Raw genomic sequence first — 13,951 nt, forward strand, 5'->3', positions numbered from 1 at the left:
ATAGCCCAGCCAGGTCTTCCTGGTCATGCAGAGACTAGCCACCTTGGGCAATATGAGATCGGTCCATACACACTACTGGGCAAATGGAGACGAAGGATCGGTTTACAGCCAGTGAGGGACTGCCGTTTGTTGCTCGCCTTGTGGAAATGCAATCTTTGATGAAAGAACAAAAAACAAATAACTTGGGCTCCATTTTGTTTAAAATAAAAATCAGTAAATGGGGTTTAAAACATGAATAAACAGATGGGAGACTATAAAAAGCAAATCATGTAAAAGTTGGTTACAACAAAAGTTAAATTGATTTTAAGAGGGTCACACAATATGGACCTTTCGCCTCCTTCAACGACTTAAGATGATCAATATTGGGTATTTAATCATTTTTTTTAAAACGTTTCTTGCTGCATGTAAAACTACACATCTGTAGTTCGTTCTTACTGCAGTCGTGGCCCAACAGTGCTCTTAAAATTATGCAGTGCTTAAGTTCATCAGTACCAAAGATGGTGGTGAATTTCTATGCTCTCAAAATGTCAGATTCTCATCCAGGCTTACTGAGTAATCAGCAGATATTTGATTGAACTGGATGCACTGCGCCATGTTTGAGGGTCACACGCCATGAAAGTATCCAGCTGAGGCTCGTGTGCTTCTTGAGGGCAATTATCAGCCAATTTGAAATTGCAAATCGCAAATGTTTAGTGAATTGGAGGATCAAAAGATACGCATACCTTGAACGCAGTTTGTGTACTGCAATATCGTGCTGGAGGGATGCCCACAGAAGGTAACCAGCAGAGGAAGAATAGAGAACTTAATTGTTTTGTTTAGCGAACCTTAGCAAGCTTGTTAGATTTAAGGTTATTTTAAATCGGAATATTACTTTACTTATTTTCATGCTTTTGTGGTCTGACTTGGGCTTTTATTTTTCTCATTTTTGCAATAAAGGTTATCAAGTAGCGCAGCAACTCCTGGTTAAAATGTGGCCAAAGGTGAGGAGGCCTTTAAGCATTGATTATATGTGTTCTATGGCTAATGGTGTTCCAGCCAAGGGAAGTAAACACTAAGGTCTACAGTAAAGTGCAGGGATCTGCAACCTTTGGCCCTCCAGGTGTTTTGGACTACAGCTCCATCAAACCCAGCCAGCATAATTCATGTGATGGATCATGGGAGCTGTAGCTCTAAATATTTGGAGACCGTGTAGGCATCTGGTTATTAGGATGGAGAACACAGAGGGTTTCTGGCCTAACATGATGTAGAAGTCGAGACATTCAATTAGCAATACCGGTAAACATTTTCATAGATGTGGGAAGCATTTTGATTTACTATATTGGGGAGCTATAAAGGATGAAAATGTTGCAAAATGTATCATAGTAAAATGCACCACGTGTTATTGCTAGGCTAAGGGTGGTAGAAATGTTGGTTTGGCCACGAACTTCAAATTAATGTCATAGGCCCAATTCACACATCTGCTCAGCTGCCCCCATCTGGAGTGACAAAGGGACAGTAGCGTAGAGGAGCCTGTATTTTGTAATCAGCACCAGAGGCATTCTTGCCCGAGGGCTTCATGCGGCTCACCACAGGAACCATACACATGCAAGTGCTCTTGTTCAAACCCACAAAGTAATTTTCAGAAACATTAAGTCAGTGTGTGTTAGCAGCGTGCTAAAAACGGAGGGTGAAGCGCTAAACCTAGAAAGTTCCAGGAGATCTGATCCTTCCAGCTGAATGCACCAACATGTCAAAGCAAATAAGCTTCGAGAGTCACTTCCAGATTGAACACGCTTTTTGAAGGTCATTTTTATTCGACTCTTTTGAAAATGGAGGACAGCCGGCTGTGATTTATGAAGTATGGTTCTGTAGTTGTATAGGAAGGTAAAATTAAAAAAAATTACAAAAACTTTTTTTTTTTTAAAAACAAAAAAATCCAATGTCTCCTTAAGTGCCGCTGAGAAATTCATTCTGAAGCTATTTTAACGTATAAAAAGAGAAACATACATGAATGTGTGTGCGTTTGTATGTATGGAAGAATGTCTGATGTGTAAACACAATCATCGTACCAATCGAAAATTAAAAAAATTAAAAATAAATCCATTTGCATGGTGCAAATGCTTGTTAATGAAGGCCTGAAGGAGGAGTGGGGAAATGTGAGAAGCACAAACATCGTCCAGTCAGCCACCCCTAATCAATAACCGGTAACAAATCCTCAGCAATCAGAGTGCCAAAGAAATCTGGTGGACGTTAATTTTAGGTTTGCTGTTCAGTACATGTGTTAAGGCAGGCACTTCAACGTGAGGGGTACATGGAGAAAAATGACCAATTGGTGCATGTGTTTTTATGGAGGAAGGGGAGAAAACAACTCAGTTGACCCAGACGATCGAGGTTTAAACAAGCTTTGATAATTGAAGAAAAGGACTCTGGCAGCCTGTAATAGATCTGGTTATGAACCCGAAAGCGTTTCACCGATGGAAATGTCTTGTAGGTAGGAGATTCACCAGTACAGGGTCATCAATGGCCTATTAAGGCCTTTCACGTCCGATTGGCTGAAAGTGGAACTGTATGAAATGACGAGATCTGACTGACAGCAGAGCGAGGTACATCTTTAAATGCTGACTAAACACGGCTTCAAATGTGTGACAATGGTGGCAATGGGCTAGTTGTGCAGAGTGCGCTCCTTAACATCAATATATCTCTGAAACAGCCTCCAATACCATCTCATACAAGCTACGAGATACACCTGGGGTGCATCTTTTACGTGGGATGAGAAATCGAGGGGTGCTTGAACAATGTTGCTTGGGTGCAAATACTCGGGGGTGCAGACAAATGGCACCTTTTTAAGGTGTGTCAGTTTGAGAGGCATGTGCATTGCCAACGTTCAATTTGTTGTACAAGCCACCTCCTTAAACTACGGCACCGACCCACGATCTTTCACCATGCACTGAACGCATCAGCCCCAGCCACCCTTTAGCTCCTCCTGACCAAACGGTGATGGTTGCAGTGTAGTGAAAGGGCTGCATGCAAGGGTCAACACCTAAAGTTTAAGAAACTTGCCCCAAAATTAATTATAACAATGCACTCGCCTCTCCACCCCAGCAGAGACCTGCCCACAAAGTCTTGGGTTAAAAGTTGGGCAAGTGTATGAAGCACCACACAGAGCTCTGGGTCAGGACCACTTTTTGGAGACTGCTGGGGCTCTGCTTTTTCATGCAACTTTTCACTGCAATAAACCTCACTCGCCCTCGCCGCCAGCGGAACTACATCGAAGCATATGGTATGTATACCTTACACCACGTCTGTGGACACAGGACGCAGGCATGGCCAAACATCAATGCACTGTAGAATGCAGCTATGGCTACGCCCTTCCAGTCTAGCTGTTCACATAGCCGTCCACACTGAAACACCTCTGCCACTAGCATACAGCTAATGGCAACGAAAGAAAAATTTGGAATAGCTGGCCAACACCGACTCTTCAAGTCCTAAACCGGCGAAAATGCACACAAGCATCTGTTAATCTAAATCAGAACCTCCACCACATGGACTATGGTCACTGAGGGCATTCCAACCACAAAGCGCATTGAGGCCATACAAATGGGGAACGATTGCTATGTAAATAACCCAATATAATACATTGCTTAATGCTGTGGTGTCCAGTTTTTAAACTTTTCAGCAATATTGTGTGTGTATGGGGAGAAGGGTGTTGCTGGCCGATTGGAGGCAACATACGCTGGTGTGGTTGCAAGCTTTGAGAAATAGTGTTTAGCCATTTGAGCACTATTGGACAAGACTATATTGAAGACTTCTTTATTAGAAATCAGTTTAGACCATTATGAGCAAGTAGAATAGGATTGAGGCATCACTGACCAAAAATGAGCGTCCAAGTGGATGGTGCTTTGGCCTCCTGCGTCAGATTACTGATAAATGATGCAGCATGCCACTGGGGTGCCGCCGCCTGAACGATGCAACCTCCTGGCACAGACAATCTTCGTAGCTGTTCACAAGATGATTTTCACAGCTCCAGGCTAGAGACATTGTAGAGTCGCACTGAGAGGTCTGCAGAGCCAAACACGAGGAGGTGAGGCCACCAAACGGTGTTGGTGGGGGGTTTGGAGGAAGTCTGACATCCAGGCATCCTAGGACAGCCATTCAAAAGCTTTCGACCTAGCTAGTCTGGCGCAGACATAGATAGAAATCAATGGGATGGTGGTCTTCTGTCATTCGTTTAATAATGGTGTCCCCATGCACTCGCAGAGCTTAACTTCAGCAGAATATCCTTTGGAGGTTAAACCTAGCAGAGAATCCTCATTATAAATGCAATATCATATCATTAACCTTGGGTTGTTGTTGTCTTCAATAAAGTATGTTGAGAGACCCTTGGTTTAAACACAGACATTGCGAGGTGAAGGGCCAACTCAGGTTCCAAATATGTGCTTCCATTCAAAATGTTGGTAGTCCCCACCTCCCCCAATCAGTAGGCATCTTCCATTCAAACTTCTCTGGGCACCTCTTCACAGCATTGGTCCAGGTATGGATTCCAAAACTAACAAGATAAAGAGGGCTGCACACACCTAGAAAAAACACACAATAGCATGCCACCAACCGCAAACACACAAACAGCATTTTACACTGGGATAGGGTGCATTTTAGGCATCCTACACATGAAGCAGTTTAGGGTCTTAGGCCTATACAGGATTCATGTCCTCAGGGTTTCCTTGTATTTGGAATGAAAGTCAGGTTAACCCAAGTACAACATGTTAAAACATAGTGGTCTCTCACCAAAGGTAAATATCAAGACTCAAAACTCAACTGTTATGGCCTCCTGCAATTGGGAGCAGACATGTTATGGAAGAGGTCCTATGAGGCCAACAAGCCCTTTATCTACCTCGTGCCTCACTGGAAGCTGGGAGGATACTTCCTAAGTGCTCCCCAAACAAGACAATCTCTAATTCTGGTAATATTAGCAATAGGGCACCTGGAAGGGCAGTGTAAATACTAGTGTGGTAGTCCAGAAGGTATTTTGCATAGAGCCTTCGACCTTGATAGTTGGCTTTGGGGGAGGACACACAGGATTATGCATTTTAAAGCATATGACTGCAATATTGATTTGATGGGGACGGACTTTAACCTGTCTATTCAGGACACACAGGTTTATTGACATTTTGCTGCAATTCACTGTGGGTGGCTGAGGGTAAAGGTGTGCACTGGAGTACCAATCACAGAACAGTTGCTTTCAACATCGCAAAGTATCCTGCATAAATCATCCTTTGAGGCCACCACTATGGCTACTAATACTTTCCAATGGCAATAGATGCCACCAGGAGGAATTGCTGCTCTGCTGTGCAGTGAGACAGCAGTATCACTGACCCAATTATGTATCCGCTCCACCAACCTGTGTGGCTACTAAAGTCATGACTCAGCCCTTCCATGTCAATATGCAATCCTGATGAACAGTTTTGTCGATTTGGGGGTTTACATCCTACGCCAAAGTACCTGCTTAATTGCTCGAATTAAAATGTCATCAGATTTGAGCCTCCAACGTCATGCCAACAATTTGTGTTTAATTGTGAAATGCTGTGGAGAATGAATGCTGTGGCGAATGGCCTGATAGCACACTGAACAAATTAGCAGTTTCAACTGTTAAGCAATGGCTACATTGATGCAGCGAGTTTCTAATTGGTTCAAAGTAATCAAAATCCTTTGTATACAAAATTTAGTGGGCGTATTTTACGTGTCAGATTCAGAAAGTCAGATCTGTTGATTATACCTTGGATGTGCTCGGCTCAATTTGCTTTATTGTGAGCACAGAGTCCTTACTGACCATGCTACCCTCTGTGGGGAGATTTCCGATGTGAATCATGGCAGGCAATCTTGCTTACGACCACCTATTTCTGCAAGCTGGCATATACTGTTCCAGCGATGTCTCCTGCATGCCGTTGGTTTCTTGATCCTGAACAGGGGTAACTAATGTCAGTTGGCTCAATTTCTGAGCTCTCATGTAGGCTTCCATCTCTCATCAGCCTGCTTGTTAAAGTGCCTTCTGTGGTTCCAATTCTTTTGTTTCGTTTATTAACCTTTTTCGTTATTCTTTTGTGTGGTTCAGCTTCAGCCAGTTGTACTTTCCTCCTAGTTGGCAGTCCCATTTGAGCCCGAGGCTGTGCTTGCGCCTGGGCTTTTTGTCGTTTCTGTTCCCTACATTACCATTACCTGCTGGTTAAATAATTGTGGATGTTTCGATGGCAACATCTTCAACTGGGATGTGTTACAGACTTACTGCAAGCTCGGCCTCTTCCATGGCAGCAATTTCCGTGGGATTGCTCTGTTTCTGCGCTGAGACATCAGCTTGTAATTCTGCCGCTGCAGTAAGTTCATCCAGTGCTTTATCACCGTCTTCTGGAATGATTCTAGTTTTAACATTGCCTCGTGTCACTTCATCCAAGTTTTTTCCACTTAAGCGGAGAAGTACCTTGATGGCAAATTGGCGTACAGATAATTGTGCCTGAACATCCCCATAGGCTGCCTCCACAGTTGGCATAGCAACAATTGAGCCAGAATCAGCTTCCTCTGGGCACAGAATAGGTGTGGTTGACAATCTTTGCACATTTTTGTGCATTGCCACCTAGCTCTTGTGAAACTATTGCACTCTTTACTATTCCATTTACAAAATTATTTTGTTCGCTCACCAAGATCTACTAATTTATTTCATTTTCGGGCCGATTTCCTGTGGCTAGAGTGTCTTGTTATTGCCAATAGCGGATAGTGTGGGGTCAGATAAATTAGTTATGTTATTATTTCCATTGCTTTCTTTCTGTAGTGGAGGCAAGCGTTCAACACAATGAGCAACTATAGGCTGGTCAACAGGATCAGATGTAAAGTACGCTCTAATGGTGCCTGCTCCTTCATTTTTTCGCGGGGAGCTCGTCAACTGTTTAATTTCCACCTTTTGAACGTGCTCGTGTTGCAGTGCTCGCTTGGGATTTTTTTATCGAGGGCATTTTTCCTCAAGTTATAGTTAATCGTTTTAGCACACACTTTACCTGGCATATTGTAGTTGGAGACTTGTTTTCGTTGCTATTCCAAATTGGTTTATTAGTGTTGTTCAAGAGGATGATAAAGAGCTTACCAGATTCAGTAGTCTCACTGAACCATCCGGCACACCCAGTGCATGTAGTTTATTTCTTCAGTGCACTGTTGCCAGATGGAATTAGGGGGGTAGTTAGATGAAGATATGGTCATGAGGAAGCTGTGTCTTATTTCAGAGTTGCTTCGGGACCACAAGGGTCACCAAGAAACACTGTCTCACTCAGCGTCGCAGTGAGGGACAGGGGCTTCTTCACCAATACCACTGTAGAAAGACTGGGGTGAAAAGTCGTTGAAGGATCTCACCACCAAAGTTAAGGTATCATCACATAGTGTACGATTTGTAAATAGAGTAGACTATCCCACTTGGTAACAGTCGTCTTATAACCCAGGAAAAATCCATCATATACCAACAAAGTCAGATTTCCTGAAAGGCTCCCTCCCACACCCCCTCTCCAAATATAAATTGCAACATCTGTAACGCTGTCGATTGCAGGGCACCTTTCAGCCAAAGGGGTAGATCTTATGAAAAAAAAGGGTCAGTCTTCATAAAGTTTGGCAAGGTAATGGGTACCACAACAGCATTTTAAAACATGAAAGGGCAAATGTCACAGGATGCCAACAGCCATAACGGGGGTAAAACCTAGCTTTAATTTCCACTGGAGAAAAAGTGTAATAAACCATGAAATGTCTTCACCGCTTTTTTCGACAAATACATTTCTACTGCACTATTCAAATACGTTGAAAGGTTGCGTTTACAAGACTTGAACAGGAAGGTAAGTAATTAATGGTGACAGATTTCAGTTTTTTTATATATCGTGCAGTGGGTCAGAGCGCAGTACAATTTACATATATAATAGACAAAACAAACCGTCTACTTCATGTATCAAGTACAACAAAAATAAAGCAGCATGAAAATAAAAAGCACTGGTTTCAACATTTGCCAAAGCTACAGACCCAAGGCCAAACAAAGTGGGAGGCAAGGGATTCGACACCAGCACTGCTGTTGCACTAAAAAAAGAAAAATCAGGGTGGAAGTACTACAAATGTTAGGAACCTCCAAGCAGAGAATGGCCCTATTATGAAGACGTCCACTCCCTCCAATTCAGCAAAAAGACATCCTGTCTGAGAGTGAACTGCTTTAGGAGTCAGGCAAGCAATGCGGCATTACCCTACCACCTAACAAGCGACTTCTAACAAGGAGAAAAATAAGACAGCAAGCAGGGGAGCAAAATGGTTTGAAGACCTGCCAAAACTGAATTCCCATCATCTAAGAAAGAACTAATGTGTGAACCAAAAGTAAATATTTCATCACCCTTAGAGAAAATACATGCAGCCTTCACCAAGGAGTTCACATGAGGAATAAAAGGCAAACCGGGATTTAAAGGGATAACATTTTATCAGTGACTAACTCAGATCCCAGGGGATGGAAGTGTCAATAGAACAGAATAATATTTCGTTAATTGCAGTGCTTTCACCAAATAGCTTACTTGAACAGTCATATATAAATTATTACCCAACCGAAATTAGTATTCATTCAACTATCTTCTAAAGATGAGAGGCTGAGTTGGCTTTGCGAGAAGTCAACGCAGTGGCCTAGAGATCTCACACAGTAAGTGCTGAACTAGCTGAAGCATCTTGTCAATGGGTGAACAAGAACTCAGTATTGAAGTATTCAGTTTTAAAAATTGAGTAGCCACCCGAAACTCATTCCCAAGAAGGCAGTCTGGAGAATATGCAAGTCATCGGATGTCATTTTCAGGTACAGCAGAGTTATATGCACACTGGCATACTCGCCCCTTCCCATTTTAATTTTCTGTCCCTGGACACAGTACAACTGCTCTCCCAGAAGATACCAAAGAGGCCGTAATCTAGTTTTTCTTATCCCATGTTTTCAAGGCCTTCAATAGAATAGGAGGGATGAAGAACTGAGAAAACAGATATATAGCTTTCTATGCAAGGAGTGGAGTAAAACACATTTGGGAAGCCAGAATGGAGTGTGCAGACTTATGGACAGAAAACCTCCTAAATTACAGGAGCATAAGTGAGAGGTAGAGGAGGAAATGAATGGAGGATTTTTTTCCCCCAGCAAATTTAAGAGGCAACCAACCACCAGAAACTTTCGACACTCGGGCACTCTGCATAATAAGTACAGAGTTGGTTCCGGCTGCTTCCGAAAATACCTGGTTTATTTCCTGCTTAAATGGAGCATATTGGAATTTGCCTCAATATGTTCCCTCCACTTTTTCCTTGCCTTCCTGGTGGTAAGCCACAGGGAAATCCAGATTTTAAAAAAACATCCCTGCAGCTGCATCTCAAAATAATACCATTAGAGACTTTGTGTCTCCTTGTTTGCAGACATTGTTGGTCAGCATCTAACTTTTGAGCTTTCGATCCATACCTTCATGTGACATGTATTTTTCCCAAACAACTCTAAATCGGGGAACAAATGAAGCAGAAAATGTGGGAACAATGAGCTCAGACCATAAGTGAGGATTTTGACTGCTTGAGCGAGATCGAAAACAAGCAACCTGGAAGTGTAAAGCAGTCTTTCTAGTCCATCAGTCATGCCGATTAGTGCCTGGACAGCTTGAAGTACTTGGAAACCATTTAGCCTGTCTTCGAGAAAGGCACTAGAATTGTAATGCCATACAGCTTCTCATCTAGAATAAGAATGCTTTTTGGGGAACAGTACTTTCTGAGCTAGTATATATTCATTTATTTCCATAGCTCATAGAAGACAGTGGATTAAGGCGCTTTATAGCCTGAAATATATGCAAATGCTTATTGGCATATAAGTGCTGCATATGTACGAGTAGCGTGTAGCAAGACCCTTTATAAAAAAAAGATGGAAGCTATTGCCAGCCATTTCCAAAGAGCAGCTCGGATTTGCTGCGAGCACATTCGACCTTTTGCCACACAGAGGGTGTTTTGGTGAAGCTAAAATAAAATGCAGATTGTGGATTTTTCTAGACGCTTGGAGGTTTTTGTGGACAAAGTTGTGAGCTCTGAGCCTCCGTTTAATATAACAATGATTGAAAATCACCATGCGGGCATCAATAGACAGCGGTGGGCAGAAAACTGCAGCTAGCATAGGCAAGAGGAATGCCACCAAATGTAGTAAGCCTTTTTACTTATTCAGAAGTTCACTACTCATATTTACATTTTGAAGTGTCTGAAAACACACAGAGGCCCATTATGGAAAACATTATAAAAGCCGGTCTTAATCATGAGAAAGCTGCTGCGCTGGGTACAGTCGGGACACAGGCCACCCATGTAAATTGCATATTTGGAGCACCAGGCTCTGCATGCATTTGTGTCCCACATACAGATTGTGCACTTTATCAGAAAAATAGGGTCCGATGCTTTTATTTATGGATTTGATATATTTTTCTGCTAGGTTTAGAAATGTATGTAATTGCAAATAGAACTTCTTTCCTTCTTTACATGACACTGAAAGACAAATGAAGGGTGACCAGACAACCCGGTGTTGCTGGGACGGTCCCGGAATTTAACATGCCAATATTTATAGGCCAAATTGCACAATTTAGATCACATAATTTATAGAGGAGAAGTGCTGGAAATAGTGTTGGGTGGTGGTTGTGGGGGAACGTTGGGGGAGGGGCGGTAATGGATGGGCTGCATTGGGGTAGTCCTATGTTGTTGGCCGTCCCGGATTTCCATTTTGGAAATCTGGCCACCCTAGTTGTAGGTTTTCTCTTTTCATTCATGCCTTGTAAATGTGGTTTATGAATTGTCTCAGCCACCTATGAGTAGGTAGGAGTAAGAAGTGATATGTCATGTCATATGAAATTGTCTCATGGAGAACCAGTTTATTGATATGCTTTGAAATGCACCAGGGCGATTAGGAGTTGAAGATGAACCATTGAGGATAGACTTTGTGACATGTTAATAATATAATCAACACGTGGTGATCTAAGTTGTGAGGTGATGCTTGTCCAATTGGGGTTTGAGGGAACATAGGGGAAGTGGGTCTTTGATATTGGTGAATTGTACGACTATGAAAGTATATATTTTAGTGAGAATAACAAGGAGATGACGAAAATAAACCTATGTTTATACACGTTGTCTCGTTTTTAATGCCCAGTGGGGGCAGCGAGAGGGAGTACTTCTTGAGTAACTGTAGTGTATGTTAGATGCATGTTCTGTTCTCTCCTTATCCCCGTGGGCATTAAATAAATCGTCCAGAAACGAGGTTAGCTGCTAATTTGAGTACTAAACAGAGCTAACTGGCTGTTCAGAATGTGACATGTACATGTGTGGGGAGGGCACCCCACTCCACCCTAAACCGGACATAGATTCTGAAACAGAGGGCTTTGCCTTGTGTTAATCTCTGTGCCCAGTTGATGTAGACAATCGCCGTTTGCATTTAGAGGGACATGCTAGCTCCCGTTTGGGACAAATAGTTAACAGTAGGTACTAGTGCTGCATTATACCCAGCACTAGTACCTACTGTTTGGGACAGCTATCCTCCCGTCCCAGGAGGATAGCTGTCCCGGGAGGATAGCTTAACGACAACGTGCGCGCCTTGGAAGCAAGGTGACACGAAGCAACACAGGTTCGATCCCCGGGTCTGCGTTTAGAAACCTGTGGGTGTTTAAGCGCGTTATAAATACGCAACTAAGACAAAAAAAAAAAAATTACGCAACTGAAAAAACACACAATTCCTGTAACAGCCCCTCCATGCCCGCGGGCTGTGTGAGCGCTTTAAAAATGCAAAATAAATAAAAATAAATATAAAGACCTTGCCCCAGTCAGCCCCCTATGGAAGAAGGGTTGCCCTAACGTCCTGGAGGTACAGATGACACTGTGGCACATTGTGCTGAAGATAGAAATTATCTCCCCAACCAAACAAGTCAAAATCAGTCATTGTTATTTGGGGAAAGATGGATTTATGAACTGCTGAAGAGATTCAGCTGCAACCTAGGAGAGGGCAGTGCAAATGGCGTGAATTGTCTTTTCTGTGTCTGCATTAGGCCCAGCACTAGCACCTACTGTTACAAAGTCACTTTTTCGTCGTTCCCTCTTAACCATTCCCCCCGCACTCCCCCTGGGCAAAAGATGGCACAAACACATTAAGCCACGAGTACCTAAAGTCTGTGAAATCACCTTAGCAGAGAGCGCAGTGTGGCTCTGAAAAGGAACTACTTGTGGCATATTTACTCCCTCCAGAGAACTCTGGAGAAATTGTTTAAGTTGAGAGTAAATTGGGATTTCTTCAATGTGATTTCAAGTCTCTGCAACCTGGTATTTTCAAACACGCTCTAAATACTAGTAAAACTGAAGCTCTATGTGGGCTTTGGCGAGCCAGTCTTCTAAATATGGAAAGAGTTAAGCCGCCCTCCCACCCCAATCGTCAATACTGCAGAGTACATTTTAATCACCCATGGGGAAGAAATCAACACAGGGGTAGACCTCTGTAGTAATAATGTGAATTGTCCAGTGTGAATTTCAAACAGTCGAGGCACCTTCATACATGATGTTGTGGGATTTGTACAGCAAAAGTGCAGTTTAAAGAAAACTGGCCACACAGACCATCTTCTCGCAGACTCTTCTCACATCACTTAAATTCCGAAATGTGATAGCCAGGCATGAGGTAGAGGGCATGTGGGATGAGTAAGGTGGAGGGTGATAGCTAGGAAGTCCCTGGGGTAGTTTAGACTGCTGGCACTTAGGGACCCTCCCGTAGTAGAAGACAGTGATTAGCCAGTGTGGGGTCAATGGGGAGGGGGGGGGGCAGACTTGGTAGCACTTATCAGTGTTATGGATGCCTGGATTAGAGAGGAGGGTCATACTACGAGTGTGGGACAGACCTAGGCCCCACAAAGAAAAAAGTTTGCAGACCAATGCCTTAGGGTATTTAGCCTGACTAATGAACTGATAAGTGTCCCAATAGTCAAAATAGATTTTCTCGTGGAGAGAATAAGCGAACAGTCCTTTTTAGACTTGAGTACTAAGCAAGGAACTAACGTATCCATATTTGTTTTAACATTGATTTTTTTTCTTTCCCCTATTTTTCCTTTTTTCTTCCCCTTTTGTCTTGAAAATCTTAAAAAGAATTGTAACTGAGTGAGAAAGTTTGTCAAACTGAAACATTAAAAAAAAAATAATAATAATAATAAGTGTCCCATTCCTGTCGAGGGTGATGGAGGGTAGTCCAGGAGCCAGGACCCTCGGCATTAGAGTAAAAACTGCACCTGGTTTGAAAAGGAGGTCTGGAACCGGGGCTAAGGCGTGTGGCTTGTTCAGGTTTCACCAAAAGGTTCTCACAAATGTGTAACACCAGACTGCCACACAGACTGTTCGTGGAACAAACAGGCGAGCTTCTCACCAGTAACCAGCAGATTGCGCCGTGTCAACTCCCAAATCCCACTAACCCGGATTGTGAAGTTTTTCTCCACCAGGTCTAAAATGTCCATCGGTAAAGGACCATTTCTCAGCATGAACAGCAGGGTGGGGGGGATAGGGGAAAGAGGTCTTGTTCATCTACCTTGATTGAATTCCAGCACAATTGACAGGAACCTCCTGGATAGAGGTTTCACAGGAAGGACAGATTAGCTTTAGGAGTGTGAGCTGCTGATAAGTGATGCATTGCTTACATTCTGTTAGTAGCATGCATAGTGGAGGCAGCCAACTAGAATTTACAAGACTGACTCTCCAAAACAAAAGGGGAGGCCACAAAAGTTAAGTGCCACCCAAAAAAAGATTTGCTGGAAGCACACTTAACAGCGTAATAGCAATAGGCAGAAAAAGCTGGAACTGGTAGGTAACTTGGTCATGTGTGTGCAAGCCAGGGCTCAGCATGCAATATGTGCCTGCCCTGGAAGCACAGAGCAAATTCTTAGGTGACAGCATCTTCGATGACGCT

At 43.0% G+C, this 13,951-nt stretch overlaps 1 protein-coding gene across 3 annotated transcripts in view; it reads right to left on the minus strand.

Annotated features, from left to right (window-relative positions):
- LHX8 (LIM homeobox 8) overlaps nt 1–13,951 on the minus strand; it is a 209,369-nt gene that overhangs the window by 31,723 nt on the left and 163,695 nt on the right. The window lies entirely within an intron of this gene.

Source organism: Ambystoma mexicanum, chromosome 1q, assembly GCF_040938575.1.
Source record: "Ambystoma mexicanum isolate Mex_15411 chromosome 1q, UKY_AmexF1_1, whole genome shotgun sequence".
NCBI classification, from domain to species: domain Eukaryota; kingdom Metazoa; phylum Chordata; class Amphibia; order Caudata; family Ambystomatidae; genus Ambystoma; species Ambystoma mexicanum.